At 48.0% G+C, this 15,436-nt stretch overlaps 1 long non-coding RNA gene across 1 annotated transcript; it reads right to left on the reverse strand.

Annotated features, from left to right (window-relative positions):
- Positions 1–3,390: 3,390 nt before the first annotated feature.
- On the reverse strand, positions 3,391–6,938 carry LOC119154366. Its single transcript, XR_005106442.1, has 3 exons — positions 6,739–6,938; positions 4,871–5,012; positions 3,391–3,662 (listed from the first exon to the last, which is right to left on the reverse strand). It is a non-coding gene; the product is annotated as an uncharacterized LOC119154366 (long non-coding RNA).
- Positions 6,939–15,436: the final 8,498 nt, after the last annotated feature.

Consider the following 15,436-nt stretch of genomic DNA (forward strand, 5'->3'; position numbering starts at 1 on the left):
TTAATTTTGCTCTGGTTAAATATGACCAGTTTTGTGGCTGGGTGAAGAAACTTAACTCATTATTCAATCAAACTTGCTTGGGTGTTTATTTTTACTTTTTCTCAGTGAGCCCTGGGGACAGCAGGCAGGGTCTGGGCAGGAGAGGGCTCTGAGCAGGCAGCAAGCCATGGCTGGTGGGCTGCTCCTCCAGCCAGGGAAGCCACAAACCGCAGAGAGGACGAGGTCCATGGGGTCAGTGCCAATGCCAGCAAAACAGAGCAGGAGGAGCATCAGCGGGGTAAGGGTTTATCAGTCAGCCTAGACTAACACATACGTTTTCCACTGGACAAGTCTACCCTCCTCTCACCAGTGCAGTCCAGCTCATGGGAGTGCTGGCCCAGACTGTGAAACCTGGTTTTCTTAGCTGCTTGCTGGAGATAGCACATCCCGGAGTAACCAAATGCAGGGGAACGATACTGCCCTTGATCTGTCCTTTTCAGCCATGAAAACAAGTTAGTGTTGGTGTAATTAGAGACTGACCGGTATTTGCCATTGAGCTTCATAAAAATGTGAGGAAAGATGTATGCATTTTAATTAAGCTCTGGGAGAAAAAAGCGTGTACCTGGCTAGACTGCAGAGAGATGAGCTCATTACTTCATCCACGTCTCAGTCTGCTGCCTATTTTCCTCTGCAACAGAACGATCAGCCTAGGCTGCAGACAGGGACTTTAAAAAGCAAATAATCCTCCTGAAAAAGCCAGGCCAGCACTCTGTAATTCCCATGTCTCTGAACTGGGAGCCTTCACGCAGCCACGTTTCTAGTGAGACCGATGGGCAAGCGTTCAAAATCCTTGAAATCCGAGGGGGAGCACTCCCCAAACCAGGGGGTCAGGAAGGGACCCTGACAGAGCTCACTATGGATTTTTCCAGCAGCCAGATGGCTCCTACAGCTGCCAGACTTTTCCATAGATTGCCCAGCTCTGATTTTCTGCTATGAAACAGCCTGGGCCTGAGCTGCCCTTTTTGCCTCAGGAATGCACAGCTGCGAAAGTGAGGTCTCGGTTCCTCCCGCAGAACGTGGCTCCAGGAGTGCGGATTTGTGCCCAAGCCGTTAAGCCACACTGCCAACGGGGTCACATCGGTGCTCACACTGCGCACGAGTGAGGGAAGGGCAGGCAGGGGGTGCAGACACCCCGTTGCCTTTGGGTGCGTGGGAAAAAAACCCCAAACAATACATGGGCAAAACCCATCCAGAGACTGAACAACAAAATAAAACAACCAAAACCATTAAGTAGACCTAGAAAGTTTCCAGGGCATAGAGCAAGAAGCAGCAATCATCATTTGCCTCCTCTCCCCCGAGAGCCAGCTGAGCGACCTTCCGCAATGGGAAACATTCTGCTCTTAAACACTCAGACAGGTCCCCTGTGGAAGTCACTATTCCTCTAACAGACTCATTTTTGGTGTCTGTGGGCTTTATAAAGACTAAGTAATCTGTTTGCTATTATTTCTCCTTGCAGCAGGTCGATCCCGTGTTTCAAGGCACTAGGTCCATAGTCCCAAGCATCAGGGAGGACATCCTGTGTACCCCTCGATGGCACTGCCCAGCCAAAGGCACCAAGATCCCTTCCCAGCCAAACACATGTGTTTAATCCCCGTGAAGTCAGCAGAACATATCTACGCCCTTGAAGTTAAGCACCTCTTTAAGCCCTTTGCCAAAGCGAGTTTTGTGGAGTGAGCCGCAGAGGTGGCCGAGGCAGCGCCTTCAGCTTCATCCACCGTGTGGGGTGGGCTGATGGCACGTCTGGTGCCTGGTCCAGGTGGGAGAGAGCTCAGCACAGCGATGGCACTGGACCTTCACAGCACCTTTATGGTTAAGCAAGCGCCTTGCTGAGTTGGGCTCTTGTGTCCCTCTCTGGGCAGTTTTAGATGCCAGCCCTGCCCAAGGTGGGACAGTGGCTGGCAGTGGTACAGTCTAGGGCAAAAAATTTATCTTTCGCCAAGAGCTGACAAAACCGGACAACACCTGGTCTGTACCAGTGACATGGTCTTTGCAGGCAGGGAATTGAAACAGCCCCTAGAAGCTGCAAGACCCAAGACAGCAGCTCTGAGAGATGCTGGCACGTCAAAGCTGCGGAGGTTCAGCTTCGCCTAGCACGGACACAGGCTCCCTGCCTCTCCCGTCCTGCTGGGAAGAGCTTGGCTCCAAACCCAGCGGGCTGACCACAAACTCTGTCTGCATGAATATATTTGTTAAAACACTCATTCACACTGTAGCCACGGCGCTGGCTGGAAGAACATATATCAGGCTTTTTGTCAAACACAACCCATTCCAGCTGTCTGGGAGGACAGCAAAATCTGCCATCGTGCTGCTTTGAAGGGTTTACAGTTCACTGCAGCACTTTCTATCGGCAGTTGTTTCCATAATCCAGTCCAAGAGGGCCTGTGAACAGGAAGGCATTAGGCACTCATGCAAAGACCATTAAAGTCAAGGGGAATCTTTCCATTGACTTGAGAGCGTTTGGCTCTCTGAATATCAGGGTCTGTTGTGCGGGATTTAGAGCAGGAAATGGGAGCAGGACTTTGCAGGTTTTCTCAGCATTCGTTACGGAGTTTAGCACTAAAACTCTCTGTGCCCATTTCCCTGCATGTAAGTTGAGAAGCGACTGCTCAGCCGAGATATGATGCCCTAACTGACCATCCCTCTGCCCCACCTAGGCACCTCCTCCATCACTCCTGGGGCAGGCAGACCTAACACCACAACAAGCTGGACCAGCCCATTCCTGTGGGCAACAAGATTTCTTTACGGGTCCTGACATGCCAGTCCCTGATGCATAACCCATGCATGATGTGTCACTCCAAGAGGCAAAAATACCACAAACCAGAAGCTTCAAACTTGCTAAAGTTCAAATTCACATCAGGGATGAACCTCCCACCGGGATCTAGGCAGCATTTCACTGATTTCACTTCTGCCTGTTCAGTTACAACCAGTGGTTTTGCACAGGAATGTATTTGTCTTTTGATGGAGATGACAAAAGATGTGAGCTACCTCCGTTTTCAAACAGAGAAGCAGAGATCTCATCTGCATTGCTGGGGACTTAACCTCTGGAAGCTGATGCTTTCCATGGAGTGTCTTCCCAGGTACACAAAACTGCCAGTACACAAACAACAGCGCACTCTGGGAAACTTCAGGCTCTTTTAAAATACAACTAAGATCCAAATTTCCTGCTAATGGGAGCAGTGATGCTTCTCTGGGCTTGCAGTAAGGCAGCCTGTCAGGTGAGTTTAGTGAAGTGCTGTGCCACGTGCAGGGGTCTGCAGGTCAGGGATGGAAGGTGTTGGTGCTTGGGAGATGCTGGTACATTTTCTGCCCCAGCTGCGCTCGGCACTATCACTTACCTCCTCTGGTGGGAAAAGCAGGGAGGACGTTTCTCCACTCCACATGCCATGGGAGAGGTCACACAAAAACATCAGCTAGAGTGAAATGAGGAGGCTTTGATTTGGCACTGGGGCGAAGGCAGAGAGCCTGGCCGACGCTGTGCTCCCATCCCCCAGGCTGCTCAGGCCAGCCAGGGTGCCGTGCTGATGGCCATCCGCTGCCGGGGGCTTCGCAGGCGGCAGCATCTAGAGGTTAGAGATGTCCTTCCCACTCCTCGCGGGCAGCATGCGCCTGGGAGAGGAGCAAGGCTGCAAAGAACAAGTTATTCAAAACACGGGCTTAGGGAAAACCTCTGCATCCTGGCAGATGCTCAACACTTGGGCTGGATTTAGAGCAACAGAGGTAACCAAGCCTGCTTCAGCCTTCGGTGGGAAATACAGAGAGCAGGCTGTGCTTAGCCGCAAGAAACTTGATCCCAGAAAGAGGAGAAGGGAGGGTGGAGAAGGAAAAGCACCTTAATGCCAGGGTGACCCAAACCAACTCTGCACAGCCGAGCTCTGTCAACAGACTCATGGATCTGGATAGGACAGAAACAGATCCTAAAGCTTTATAAAGAACAGATTGCTTTCAGTGGCTGCAGCCTCACGTAGACAGCGCCGTGGTCAATGGGACGGGCTTTGAGCAGAGAGTGTCACTTTTCTAAGACAACTCAACAGGCTCAGGAGCCTTGTGCTGATCCAAAGCCCACCTCTGCAGAGCGGTGGTCTGCAGGTCGCCTGTGCAGGAGCATCCACCCCTGCGCCCAGTTGCCTCCGTTAGCCTGGAGGGAGCTGTGGCCACCCCACCAGGGGAAGTCAAGGGTGGCTTTTACTTTCCAGAAGGATGTGGTTTTAGGAAATGAACTTTGCTACCACCTGCTGCAAGTTCACCGGTTTAGTGGGACAAATTGCCAAACTCGACAGGAGCTAGGGTCTCATTAGCGTGGCTGAGGCTTTGGCAGAGGGAATGCTTCTCAGCTTCCATTTATAGCCCGCTCGGAGAGATGCCGTGGCAGGAGTTCAAGGCAGGGCGGTGTGCACCATTGCATTATGAAGTCTAGACAGCGCTGGAGCCCTGCAAGCCTGAAGAATGCTTTTTCCCTGCCCTTGCATACTATTGAAAACCCAGCAGCATGCCTCAGCCGGCAGTGATGCGGGGAAATATTTAATTCCCTTGTTCAAACAGACCTTTTTGCACCATTGTCTCCCACAAAACCCTCCACCTCCAAAGCTCTGCCTGGAAGACGGGAGGTTGCCAGCGCTGCTGCACGCACACCAGCACAAACTCTCATTTACCAAATGCTGCCAGGCTCCCCAGAGGAAGGAAGTAGGGTACAAAAGTTTTAAAAACCACCTAAACCCCATGGTTTTATTCCTGCCTGGAATGAAAACACCTTTGGAGCAATTCTTGAAATACCTGCTTTTAACTAGTTTTATTCCTCCTTTTTCCTCACTCTGAGCTGAGTGGAGAGACCCACCTGCCTGAGACTTCGCTGCCTCCACAGACCTCCGAGCAGTGCTCCCTCCTCCATTAAAAGGTGCTGAGCTGAAAAGTGTCCAAGCAGGTGCGCTCATTGATACCTGCAGCCAGCCTCAAAGAGAGCAGGAGATGGTTCGAACCTAAACCAAAAATTAAAAGAGAAGCCGTTTTAATTTATTGCTGGACTCCTGTTGCACCTTAACTGCTAAGTGCATTTTTCATGAGCTGAGGGGCAACTTGCGTTTAGATACCATTTCAGCAGCTCCTGAAGCTCAACCTGAGGGCAAGGCTGGGGGAAATGTTGCAGCACTTTCCTATCCATCACCAGAAACAGGGATGACATCTGGGCAATGCCCCCCTACCTTTAACTGTTCATACTGCAGCAAGGTCCAATGCAAGGACTCAGTCGTTCAGCAGCCATCCAAAGGAAAAACAAAATAGGATCAAATGATGATGCTTTAGAATTTGCCAGGCTGCCTCTGACTGCACACTGAGCACGTACGCTCTTTCCTTAAGTGGATTGATAAGCTCTCTGCATCAGTATTAACACATGCCAGATGCTGGGGAATCATCTCCCACTTATGGCAATTAGGAGGATGTCCCAGAATCCAATAAAGCAACTGAGAAGATGAGCATCTGGTGGTGGCTGTCAGGCCCCAACACAGCAAGATAAATCTATGTAATAAAGAGGTGTGATTTTTTGTGAGGTTTTTTGGGGGTTTTTTTTTTGCTTGAGTCATATGCCATTTAGCACTGGATATGTGCAATTCCTCCTCCCTTTCTCCTCCTGGGGTTCTCCTCAGGAGGAGATGAGCAGAGCATCCTTCCTCCAGCAGGGATGCCGAGCTGCTTCCCCTACCCTGCCCTTTCTCTGCTGAAATCCAGCTACCACACACTGATCCCCCAGCCTCATCGGCATCACCCAGCCACAGTTCTTCAGAGGGAGCTGTGCAAAGTGACCCCGCAGAGCCAGCAAACAGCACCTCCAGGCACAGAAACCACCCGGTGAGACCATCTCCCTCTCCCTGACCTTGTCCACCCCATGCTTCCAGCCAAGGGCAAAACTCCACAGCTCAAACTAAGAGAATCTGTTTTCAGATTTGCTAAAAGACATACAAAGTGGTGAAGCAGGGAAGGTTACTTCTTACATAAAGCAGCCAAAAAATAATCCTCATGCACAGGGAACACTGGATTGTGCAACAGCAATCCCGCCTAGCACAAACACAGGGCAAACACGTGGCTGAGCAGCATTTTAAAAACACTTAATGGATGATTCCTCGAAGCAATAGCCAGCAAATTTTATTCGCGTGAAAGGCAGTCAAGCTGAGCTATATTTAATAGAGGAAAGAAGATAAAAGTAATCTCCAAAGGTCTGATAATGCAGACGCTGTGCTTAGATATACTTCAGTACATCTTTATGCAGTAAATGCCAGCATAGCTGCAAGGATGCTTTTCTCGGTTTGGACAGCAATTCAGGGACTCATTGGTTTTAAGATCAGAAGCAGCCACTAAAATATCTCGTACGAGCTGCTCTCCAGTGCAAGCTGAAATGTTTCATCCAATAACTGAACAGGGTCAGAGGTTTGGCAATTTAGAGCTATTTGCAATGAGTGACACACCAGCCTTCACCCACAGGCAAGGGCCAGCCTAGCTCCAGGGTCCTTCTCCCACGAAAGCTGCTCTTCAATCCATTCCCTGCCCTCACAAACGAATTTTAGTCCCAATTTCCTTCCCAGGGCTTTCTCAAACAACATGCAGAAAACGAGCCAAGGAAGAGAATAGCATGAAGAAAAGTCCTTAAGAAAACATTGGGGACCATCAGCATCAGCATCAGCAACTGCTGCCCATCTGGGACCACGTGCTCACCTCTGGAATCCCAGCAGTCACCGTGAGCATCCTTCCAGGCTCCCAGCCTTCCCACCCTGCTGAAACACATCCCACCAGGAGGACTTCCAGGAGACCTCCAGACTCAGAAGTCCGTGGAGAATCTGCTCTTTCTGTTCATTCCATTTGCCTTTGGGCTTTTCCTAAAGCAGAGTTTTTTCTCCACGTAATTTCCTACAAACATCTGAAAAGAAACATGACCAGCACCTGCTGTAACAGCAGCAACATTTGAAAAGCATTGAGCAGACCCAATGTCACATAATACGTTTACAGGGACTCTTACAACGTTAACACTGGAAAAATTTTAAAAGTCAATTTTTATGTAATATTTGTGCTCATGTTTTACTTTTGGTAAGATTAAAATGCTTGGCATCAGTTCCAGGTTTTCAGGACTGTGGATTCAGTGTGCAGAGCGTACCTGGGAGAGAGGGGGGCGTTTTTTCCTAGAGAATAATAATGTTTGTTTGAAACATCTTAAGGGTTATGAAATCATCGTTTTGGATCCTGGCTCATGTGCAAGCCAAAGTATAAAAAAAAATTACATTTGGAGTCAAACTCACCTGATTCCTTTCAAGAAGCTGCTGCTTTTCTTCTTAAACGTTTGTTTAACTTTGATCGTTTCTGTGTTTGAGATCTGCCTGTCCCTTCGTGTGGCCGGCGCCTGGGCTAACGAGTTCCCCTTCTATCGCTGGGATCTTTGACAGCACAGCATTACAGCTCTATCAACTACATGAAATACACTTTGAATGTCCCCATTAGGGGACATTAAAAATGGGCTTTAACGTATGAATTTAACGACTCATGATAAAATCTAGTTCCTATGCAATATTTGACCATTGTGTAAATATTTAACCAATTAATGCACCTAGTCCCATTGCAGGGAACATGGTTAAGGCATTTTGGATCCCATTTTTCAGAAAGTGTATCTGTGTAGAGCTTTCCTAAGGGTTTGATGCGAAGCGCTGCCAGCAACGCCAGCTGCAAGGCTGTGCGGAGAAAGGCGCTGTCTTTGGGGGACTGAGAAGGTCTGACCACAGAAGCCCAGGGCTCAGTGTGGCCAAGCCCCGCTGCTCGACCCAACAGCCCTCAGCTTCACTAAACCTGACCATTTCACCTGGTTTAGGGACTTCTATGCTATTTAATAAAATGGAGTGTTAACATCACCCAAGACCACGGAGCGAGGCTGCGGTGGGGTGTTTCGCTCCACCGACGTCCATGCACAGGAAGGAAAAGGAAGAGCGTGTGTTTGCCCAGCTGGATGCCTTCAGAAAACACATCCATCTCGGTGCCTCCAGCTACGTGTCTGTAAAGTGCTGAACAACAGGAAATCGTTTGACTTGTATCAGACCAAATCCAGAGAGTATCAGCCCTGCAATTAGCTATAATTAGAAATCCACTCCGGCAGTGCTCCCCCAGGCAGCATCCATACACACCCACATGTGCTCATGTGCTGGAACAATGCTGGAAGAGAAACACGTGGTGACCACCTTTCCCAGGGATGGCCCATGTGGTCCCTGTCCCCCATGAGGTGCAGGAACCACCCTTACACCTGGACCTACCCACGACCTTGCAGAAGGTGAGTGAGGAACTGGTTTGTACCATGGAGTCAGACCTCAGGTCTTTTACAAGTAACCCTCCCAAGCACCCAGTTCCCACCTCTACTGCCCAAGTAGCCATCTTCTGGCCAGCTATGCCAAGGTTCAGGCCCAAATTCTCCTTGGATAAGTATATAGTCACTTTTTAATGTGCCTTTCTGCACTGTAACTTTTCTATCTTTAATAAAAAAAACATAACCTGCTGATGTGAGACCCCATGGTGAGCAAAAATGAATTCCCCAGCCCCCCACTCCAGCCATCTTCAGCCCTTCCTCTCCATCATCACCCAAATACCAATGGGCTCCTTCCCAACAACATCGCCGTGGCCAAATCCAGTGCTATTATTCCACTGCTCATGCCCCTCGAAGCCTGTGCCAGCTCTCAGAATAACATTCAGAATATAACGGGAGAAGCTCAGTCCAGACAAGTAAAGATTCAGTTGTCACCTTATTTTCAAAGAGATTTTGCGCTTGTGATTCCCCTACTTAACTGTCTCTCCAGCTAAAGCTAAACATTGCCATATGAGCAAAAAATTCCAGCACTTATGAGATCTTTATACTTAGGGATCTAGTAAAATGACAGCAACCTCAGCTATAATTATTGCCCTGTAATCTGCATGTCATGAATAACTACATAAATCCGCAATAGCTACAATCACTGCACACAGTTATTTGCTCTTTGTGCTGAAATGAAATGGTGGGGAAGATGGACAGCAATTGAGTGCTGTGTAAATATTCAGTAATTTTCAGCCTTTTTCTATCAACAGACCCTCAAGATTTTTCCTGTGGAGGCCCCAGGCAACAAATAGGGGAAAGGAGTGCCTGGGCTCGCCTCTCCAAGCTATCCTCTGCACACCCCCAAACCCACCCACCAGCTCCAGTGTGAGCTGAGGGCTGGGAAGAAAGGTGGGTAATTTGGAAAAGGAAAAAAAGACTTTAACCACAAGTAAAATTGAGGCTTTTCTCTTGCTGTTCTTCGAGCCATTTGGTTCACAGATGTTTTTAACAGCTTTCAGAGTGTGAGAGTCAGAGCCAACAGAGCACCCACACCACCGCCAAGGGGAAAACCTGCTATTTTGATCCAGCTTTGGGCACACGGGCTAAATGTTCGTGTTTTGGCCAGTGAAAAAGTAATGAAAACTTGTCCAGTGAAAAAGTAATGAAAATTTTCATTTGGAAATTGTGAGAGGCCCCATCCAAGCAATGCAATGCAGTGCCAGGGTGGAGGAGGAGAAGGAACACCTCTGGTACCTCCCAGATCTGCTGGGTAAGGTTATTACTTCCAGCTATTCAACACATCTTTGCACATCAGCTGGTTTCCTCTGTCAGTTACTTTTGATGAAACAAGCCAGGTTAGCTCTGGAGCCAAGCCCAGCTCTTTACAATGCTTACAGCCAGGTGGTACCTGCCCTGGACAGAGATGTGAGCGCTCACAGGAGCAGGTCCATGGAGAGACCAGATGGACACCAACTGTGGCCGCAGGTGATGCTAAGGATGACACCAGCCCAGGAGCCACAACTCACCCACGTCAACGTCGACTGACACCTGTACCACAGGAAGCTCCGAGCTGCAACTCCCACAAGGCAGGTACAGATCAGCCACTGAACCTACCCAGAAAGAAACCTTTCCATGTTGTCAGAGATCAAGTTCGTCAAAGCCAGAGCTGTTGCACAACTGCAGTTCCCAGCAAAAAAAAAAAAAAAAAATCACATCAACAGAAACCTCCTGACTATGCTAATACATCCCACGTGGGACACCACCCCGGCACATGACCTAAACACAATGACTGAATGCTTCACTGCAAAACGGAAAGGCCAAGGCCAAATTGAAGATTTTCAACTGTTAAATCCACATGATTCTGTTGGTTATAATGGATGATTATTAAATTACATACAGTTCAAATCTTTCTCTAAAACTCTTAGTGCTTACAAATGCCTTCGTGTGCATATTAGTGGCAGAGATGGAGCAAATGCTCATTCAGTGATCTCGTAGCTCCTTCTTTCCCGCTATCTCATTTGTTCGTAGACTGAAGAGACCCTAGCATTAATAATGACTTATTTTAAATTAAATTCAAGACTGGGGAGAGGAGAAAAGCCTTCCTGAGTGTGGCAGTTGACTTTACGACTTGCTAAAACTCCCCCTAGAGCCACAGCTGTGGGTACTGAAAGAAAATCAGCTTTGCCGAGGACCTCAGCCCTGCACGCCAGAGGCGTGCAATAAGAAATACTTTCACACTCAGGCCAGGAGCATCGTGCATTGAGCTGCCAAGGTTTCACTGACCTCTTACACCGCTGTGTGCTACAGAAACAGCACAGAGCTCCAGCCGGCTCTAACCAAGCAAGCATCAGAATCTGAAGGGAATTTTTGTAAATGACTTAAAACACCTCTCATGGGAGCACAGAGGTGGTATAAGGGAAAGGGGAGCCAAAGGATCCCACTTTCCTGAGCAAATTTGGAGTGCAGGAGAGAGCCGGGGGGGCGGGGGGTTGGGGCGGGGGGGGCGGGCGGTAACCTTGTTGTGAGACCGTCACCCATGTAGAAGGGAAGGTAGAAGGGAGGTCCCTCACCCCTCTGAGCCCAAACTGTCCCTCTCCCAGCAGTGATACTCTGCCCATCACCCTCTGGCTTCCAGAGATTTCTGTAGGGTGACAGACAGACACAGAGGAACACCAGGAGCAGCAGCAAGCAAAGGCAATTTCAGCAGTTCTCAGGAACAGCTGAGGCTTCTCTGACTGCCAATTAAACAGTTTCCCTGACCATTTTTTATATAAAGATTAGACATCCCTACACATCAGTAAGGCTCTGCAGTTCCACCAGCCAGGACACAAATGACAAGGGCTCCATAGCCTTTTGCTTCCCACCATCAGAGAAGATACATTACCACGGGCAGGAAGAAATACTCCCTGTGGTTACTGCACACAGCAGACGAACAAGTCTGTTTTATTGGCATTTGCCTTGGGATAAGCAACAAAGGCAGAAATTAAAAACCCAAGAACAAGCACAACCCCCCCTTCCCCCAAGAGCTCTCATGCTACGCCCGGTAGCTCAGTGGAGAAATGTGATGCTATAGAAATACTTTGGCTGCAGCTGAATGTGTGAATATGAATTGTTAAGTGAAATAATTCATTGTGCATTGGCTTTCACCACAGCTCCTAAGATTCAAATCCATGTTTTTTCCAAATTACTGTAATTTTCAGCCTATCTCCCGTGATGATGTACATAGCTAGCCTGACATTCCCCTGTGGCACTTCAATAAATAGTTTAACCTGAGATATAATTTACTAAGATTTCAGTGTGTGCTCAGGAAGATCTATTTCTGTTACAGGAACTTGTGCTAAAATTGGCATCATGTCTCTCCAAGGCTTTCTCCATCGAGCACACTGTGCTTGGGTGAGGAGGTCTACCTGTGCCCTTTCCCATGGACTGCAGAAGCTTGGAAATATGGAAAGAATGAAAGTCAAAAATGTTTTCCACTCTTGGAAGTCCTAGGAATGCAGAAAAGTGACATTCTCAGTCCCTGTCCAGAGGTCCTGGCTGAACCCCAGTTATCCAGGCTTTCATTGCAGCACCCAAAACTTCACACGGCTGGGACACAGCGCAGAGACAGAAGCAGAAACAGGCAGAGCTGAAAGTGATTAATATTGCCCTAAATCTTAGTAAAATGTGTCGTGTAGGAATGAAGGGCTAACCACCAGAACCTCCAGACCAGTCCGGAGATGGCAGCTCACCCCTGCTCGCCTGGCTGAGGTTACCAGCATGTTCCCACATCCCCTCTTCGCCAGCTGCCCCTGCCACCCATCCTGGCACTGGCCCGTGCATTCAACCCGCTCCAGTCAACTGCTTGCTTCAAGTGTTTCTCTCAGGGCTGTCAGGAAAACCTGCTAATTTGACGATGTGTCACAAAAGAGCCAGCACAGCTGTAAGCAGCCCAGGTACTTCTGTGTTCACCCCAGTTCCCCTGGTCAACCTTCTCCATCCAGAGAGCAACCCGCTTTCTGCTCTGCATGGCATGCCCTGCCCTGGTGCTCACCCGTTGGGGGTGACTAAGGGTTAATAAGGAAATCAAGGAAGGACAGAGTTGAATAACAGCTGAATTTTCTGCTTAGAGACTCCTCCTTCCCACCCTCATTAAAACTATCCTGATTATTCTCTTGCTTCAGAAAATATCTTGTTGCTGGTTCTCCAGCAGGGCAGCGAGTTTTCTGCATCCCCCCACCCCGTGCAGGGATGAACAAACTGCCACAGTACTAGAGGGCTGGTGAAGTCAAAGTTCATTGTTCTGGCTTAAGAACCCATGTTTAAAATGCTAGAGGCATTTTATACAGCAACATTTGAACCTACAGGAAAGTCTCAGTGCCATAATTGCATCTTAATTTGCTCTGAATGCAGGGCTGTGTTGAAGACAGACATGGGCTCCTCCTGGGCAAACACACACAGGCTCAGCAGCTCTTGGGCAGGGTGCTAATTTTCTGTTAGTGCAAGAGATTCACTGATTCTCCTTATTTTACATCCTACTGGTAAAGAAGAAAAAAAAAAAATCTCAACATTACTGTTGACTTCCAACCAAGTGAGAAAACAGGAAGCAAAGCTGACAAGCAGTTAGGGCCCAAAGAGTTCAAGCTGTTTCGATGGCAAGAAAGCCGGAGGAGCCATCAGGCAATCAATCTGGGTGTCAATTCCCCGGATCCAGCAAACACATCTATTCCGGCATCCTTAGGAACAAGTTGTCCTCTTGAGGTCCTTCCCAGCTCCTCCATTTGTTCTAATTTTTTTTCTTTTTAAATTTATGTTGTTTTTATTGCAGAATAAGCTATTTAACAAATTCTTGTGGCGCAGCTCCTGCATGAGCACTGTGTTCCAGAATCGTTACTTTGATTACCGAATACTATGCCCACAAAGAGAGCTCCCCCAGAAGAGTTATTGCCAAATGGGTTGTTCCCAGCGGCCAGCCACAGAGCCAAGGTTAAGATGACCCTGGTGAGCAGCAAAGATTGATATGGTCAGGAGGGGTAAAAACAAATACAAAAAAAAAGGGAAAAAAACCTCAGGAAAATCTGAGCAGGGATGTGGTGCCACAAAGGCTGCCTGGGAAGAGGAAGGAACTTCCCCAGCAGCTGACATCAGACTCATACACACACCTGCAGCATCCTTACCTAGCGGGGAGCAATGGATGGCTGCCCTGCCATTTGTTTTCAACCATCCCAATTTACTGGTGCTTCTTAATTAACAATTTTAATTGTAGGTGGAAGCTGAAAGGACTTTCCTCCCTCCCCTCAGTATAACAAACAATACTAAACCCAAAACTTTGCAATCGAGAAGTTCGCTCCCTTTCCTTTTCTTTCCCTTGCAGCTTGGAAACATGAGAGCATTTCCAAGTATCAAGATATACAGAGGGGCTGGAATGAAACACTGATTTATTATTATTACTATTATTAGGCATAGGCATTCCTTTTGAAACTTGTTACTAAGCCCCAACCCAAACGAGTGCGTGGTTAACTTCAAACTGAAGTTTGGGGCCCTGGGTTCTGCTCCCCAGCCTGCCTCTGCGTGCAACCACAGGCGAGGTCTGAAGCATTTTGGAGGTTCAGGGCTCCAGGATCTCCTGCTCTTACTCGCACCCTGCTGTGACACAAGCATTGCCTTGGCAGAGATGCTCCCACCTATGAACCAGCCACAAGCAAAGTGCCCACCCAACCCTGAGGTCATGACTGGTTTTTACGCTTTTTCTTCTTAAGCTTTTAGGGAAGGGTCAGGGAGTCACTGTCTCTGCCATCATTTTCCTCCATCTCCCTTGGCAGTGCCCTTTTCACCTGAGAACACACAAAGCCAAAGCCTCTCCTTCATCCCATGACTGATCCCTTGGCACTTCCAATGCCATTCAAGGTTGTTCTCAAACCCAGGATCTCACCTATAACAGTATGTCCTCAGGATAAACTAAAAGTATCCAGCCTCACCTGGTTTAACGGTTTCACTTTATCTTCCTACTAAAAAGCAGCCATAATTTTACAGCCTCTCTGCCTGCAGTCTTCACAGGGACAAGATGTACAATGGCCACAGCAAACAGCAGCCGAGATTGTATAGTTTCCTCTAAATAATTTAAAGCACTGTTCTTGCAGACAAAGAGGAGTCAGCCAGCCTCCCCCATGGAAGGACATAATATAAAAACTACACTTAACTCATAAGAGAACTTATTATCTACTGACAAATTGATGTTTATTGGCTTATTTTACTTTAATAACATATACTCTTGAGGATAAAGGTGTCCCAGTTGCTATCACAGCCTACCATGCTCACAACCAAGAGACTGGCTATTTTCTTTTGCGGTCTGAAGTGGTACAGGGCCAGGAATCAGAGGTTTGGGATCCATCTGTGATTTTCCCATCAATGGAGGAAAGCACAAAGCCCTTCATTTTCTCTGTTTTGTAAACAATCCTTGTCTCATCCACTGACACACTTTTAAAACGCTCTATAGGGAGTCCCACACCAGCCCTCAGTGGTTTTACCCAGAAAGTGGTGGGCAGCAGAGCTATTGCAGGATTTGGAAGATATTACAGCAGCTTTGGAGGGAGGTTCAAACCCTCCGCCTTGGGTTTGGGTGCCTGGGCCAGCCAACGGCAAAAGGAACGTCTGTGCCTCTTCCCAGCCCCTCTGCTTGGTTTCAACTGCACTGCCTGCTAACAATAGAAAAAAAAATAATATAAGTTCCTCTCTTTGAAAGCCATTAGAATAAAAAAAAGCCTCTGCAAACAATCTGCATTTTATCTTCTTAATGGCTCTAAAGCCTCCACTTGTATCCAAAAATAATTGCACTCAGCAAGGGTTGAAGAATATTCTTTTCAAATCATGGACCAGATGTTCCACTGAGACCATTACACAGTTAACTACCAATAAAAGTAATTCAACAAACTAAATACTGATTAAAGGATGCGCGTACACAGCCCAGCATCATTTGCAGACAAGAAATGCGATTTGCTGTTATTTAACCTTTAACGACGCAGACACGCTGTTCCCTTCCTCCTCAGCACAGGCGACACCAGCCAGCGAGTCTGGCTGTTGGAGAGGATTGTTTTATTTTTACTATCTTGG

This window comes from Falco rusticolus, chromosome 1 (genome assembly GCF_015220075.1).
Source record: "Falco rusticolus isolate bFalRus1 chromosome 1, bFalRus1.pri, whole genome shotgun sequence".
Lineage (NCBI taxonomy): Eukaryota > Metazoa > Chordata > Aves > Falconiformes > Falconidae > Falco > Falco rusticolus.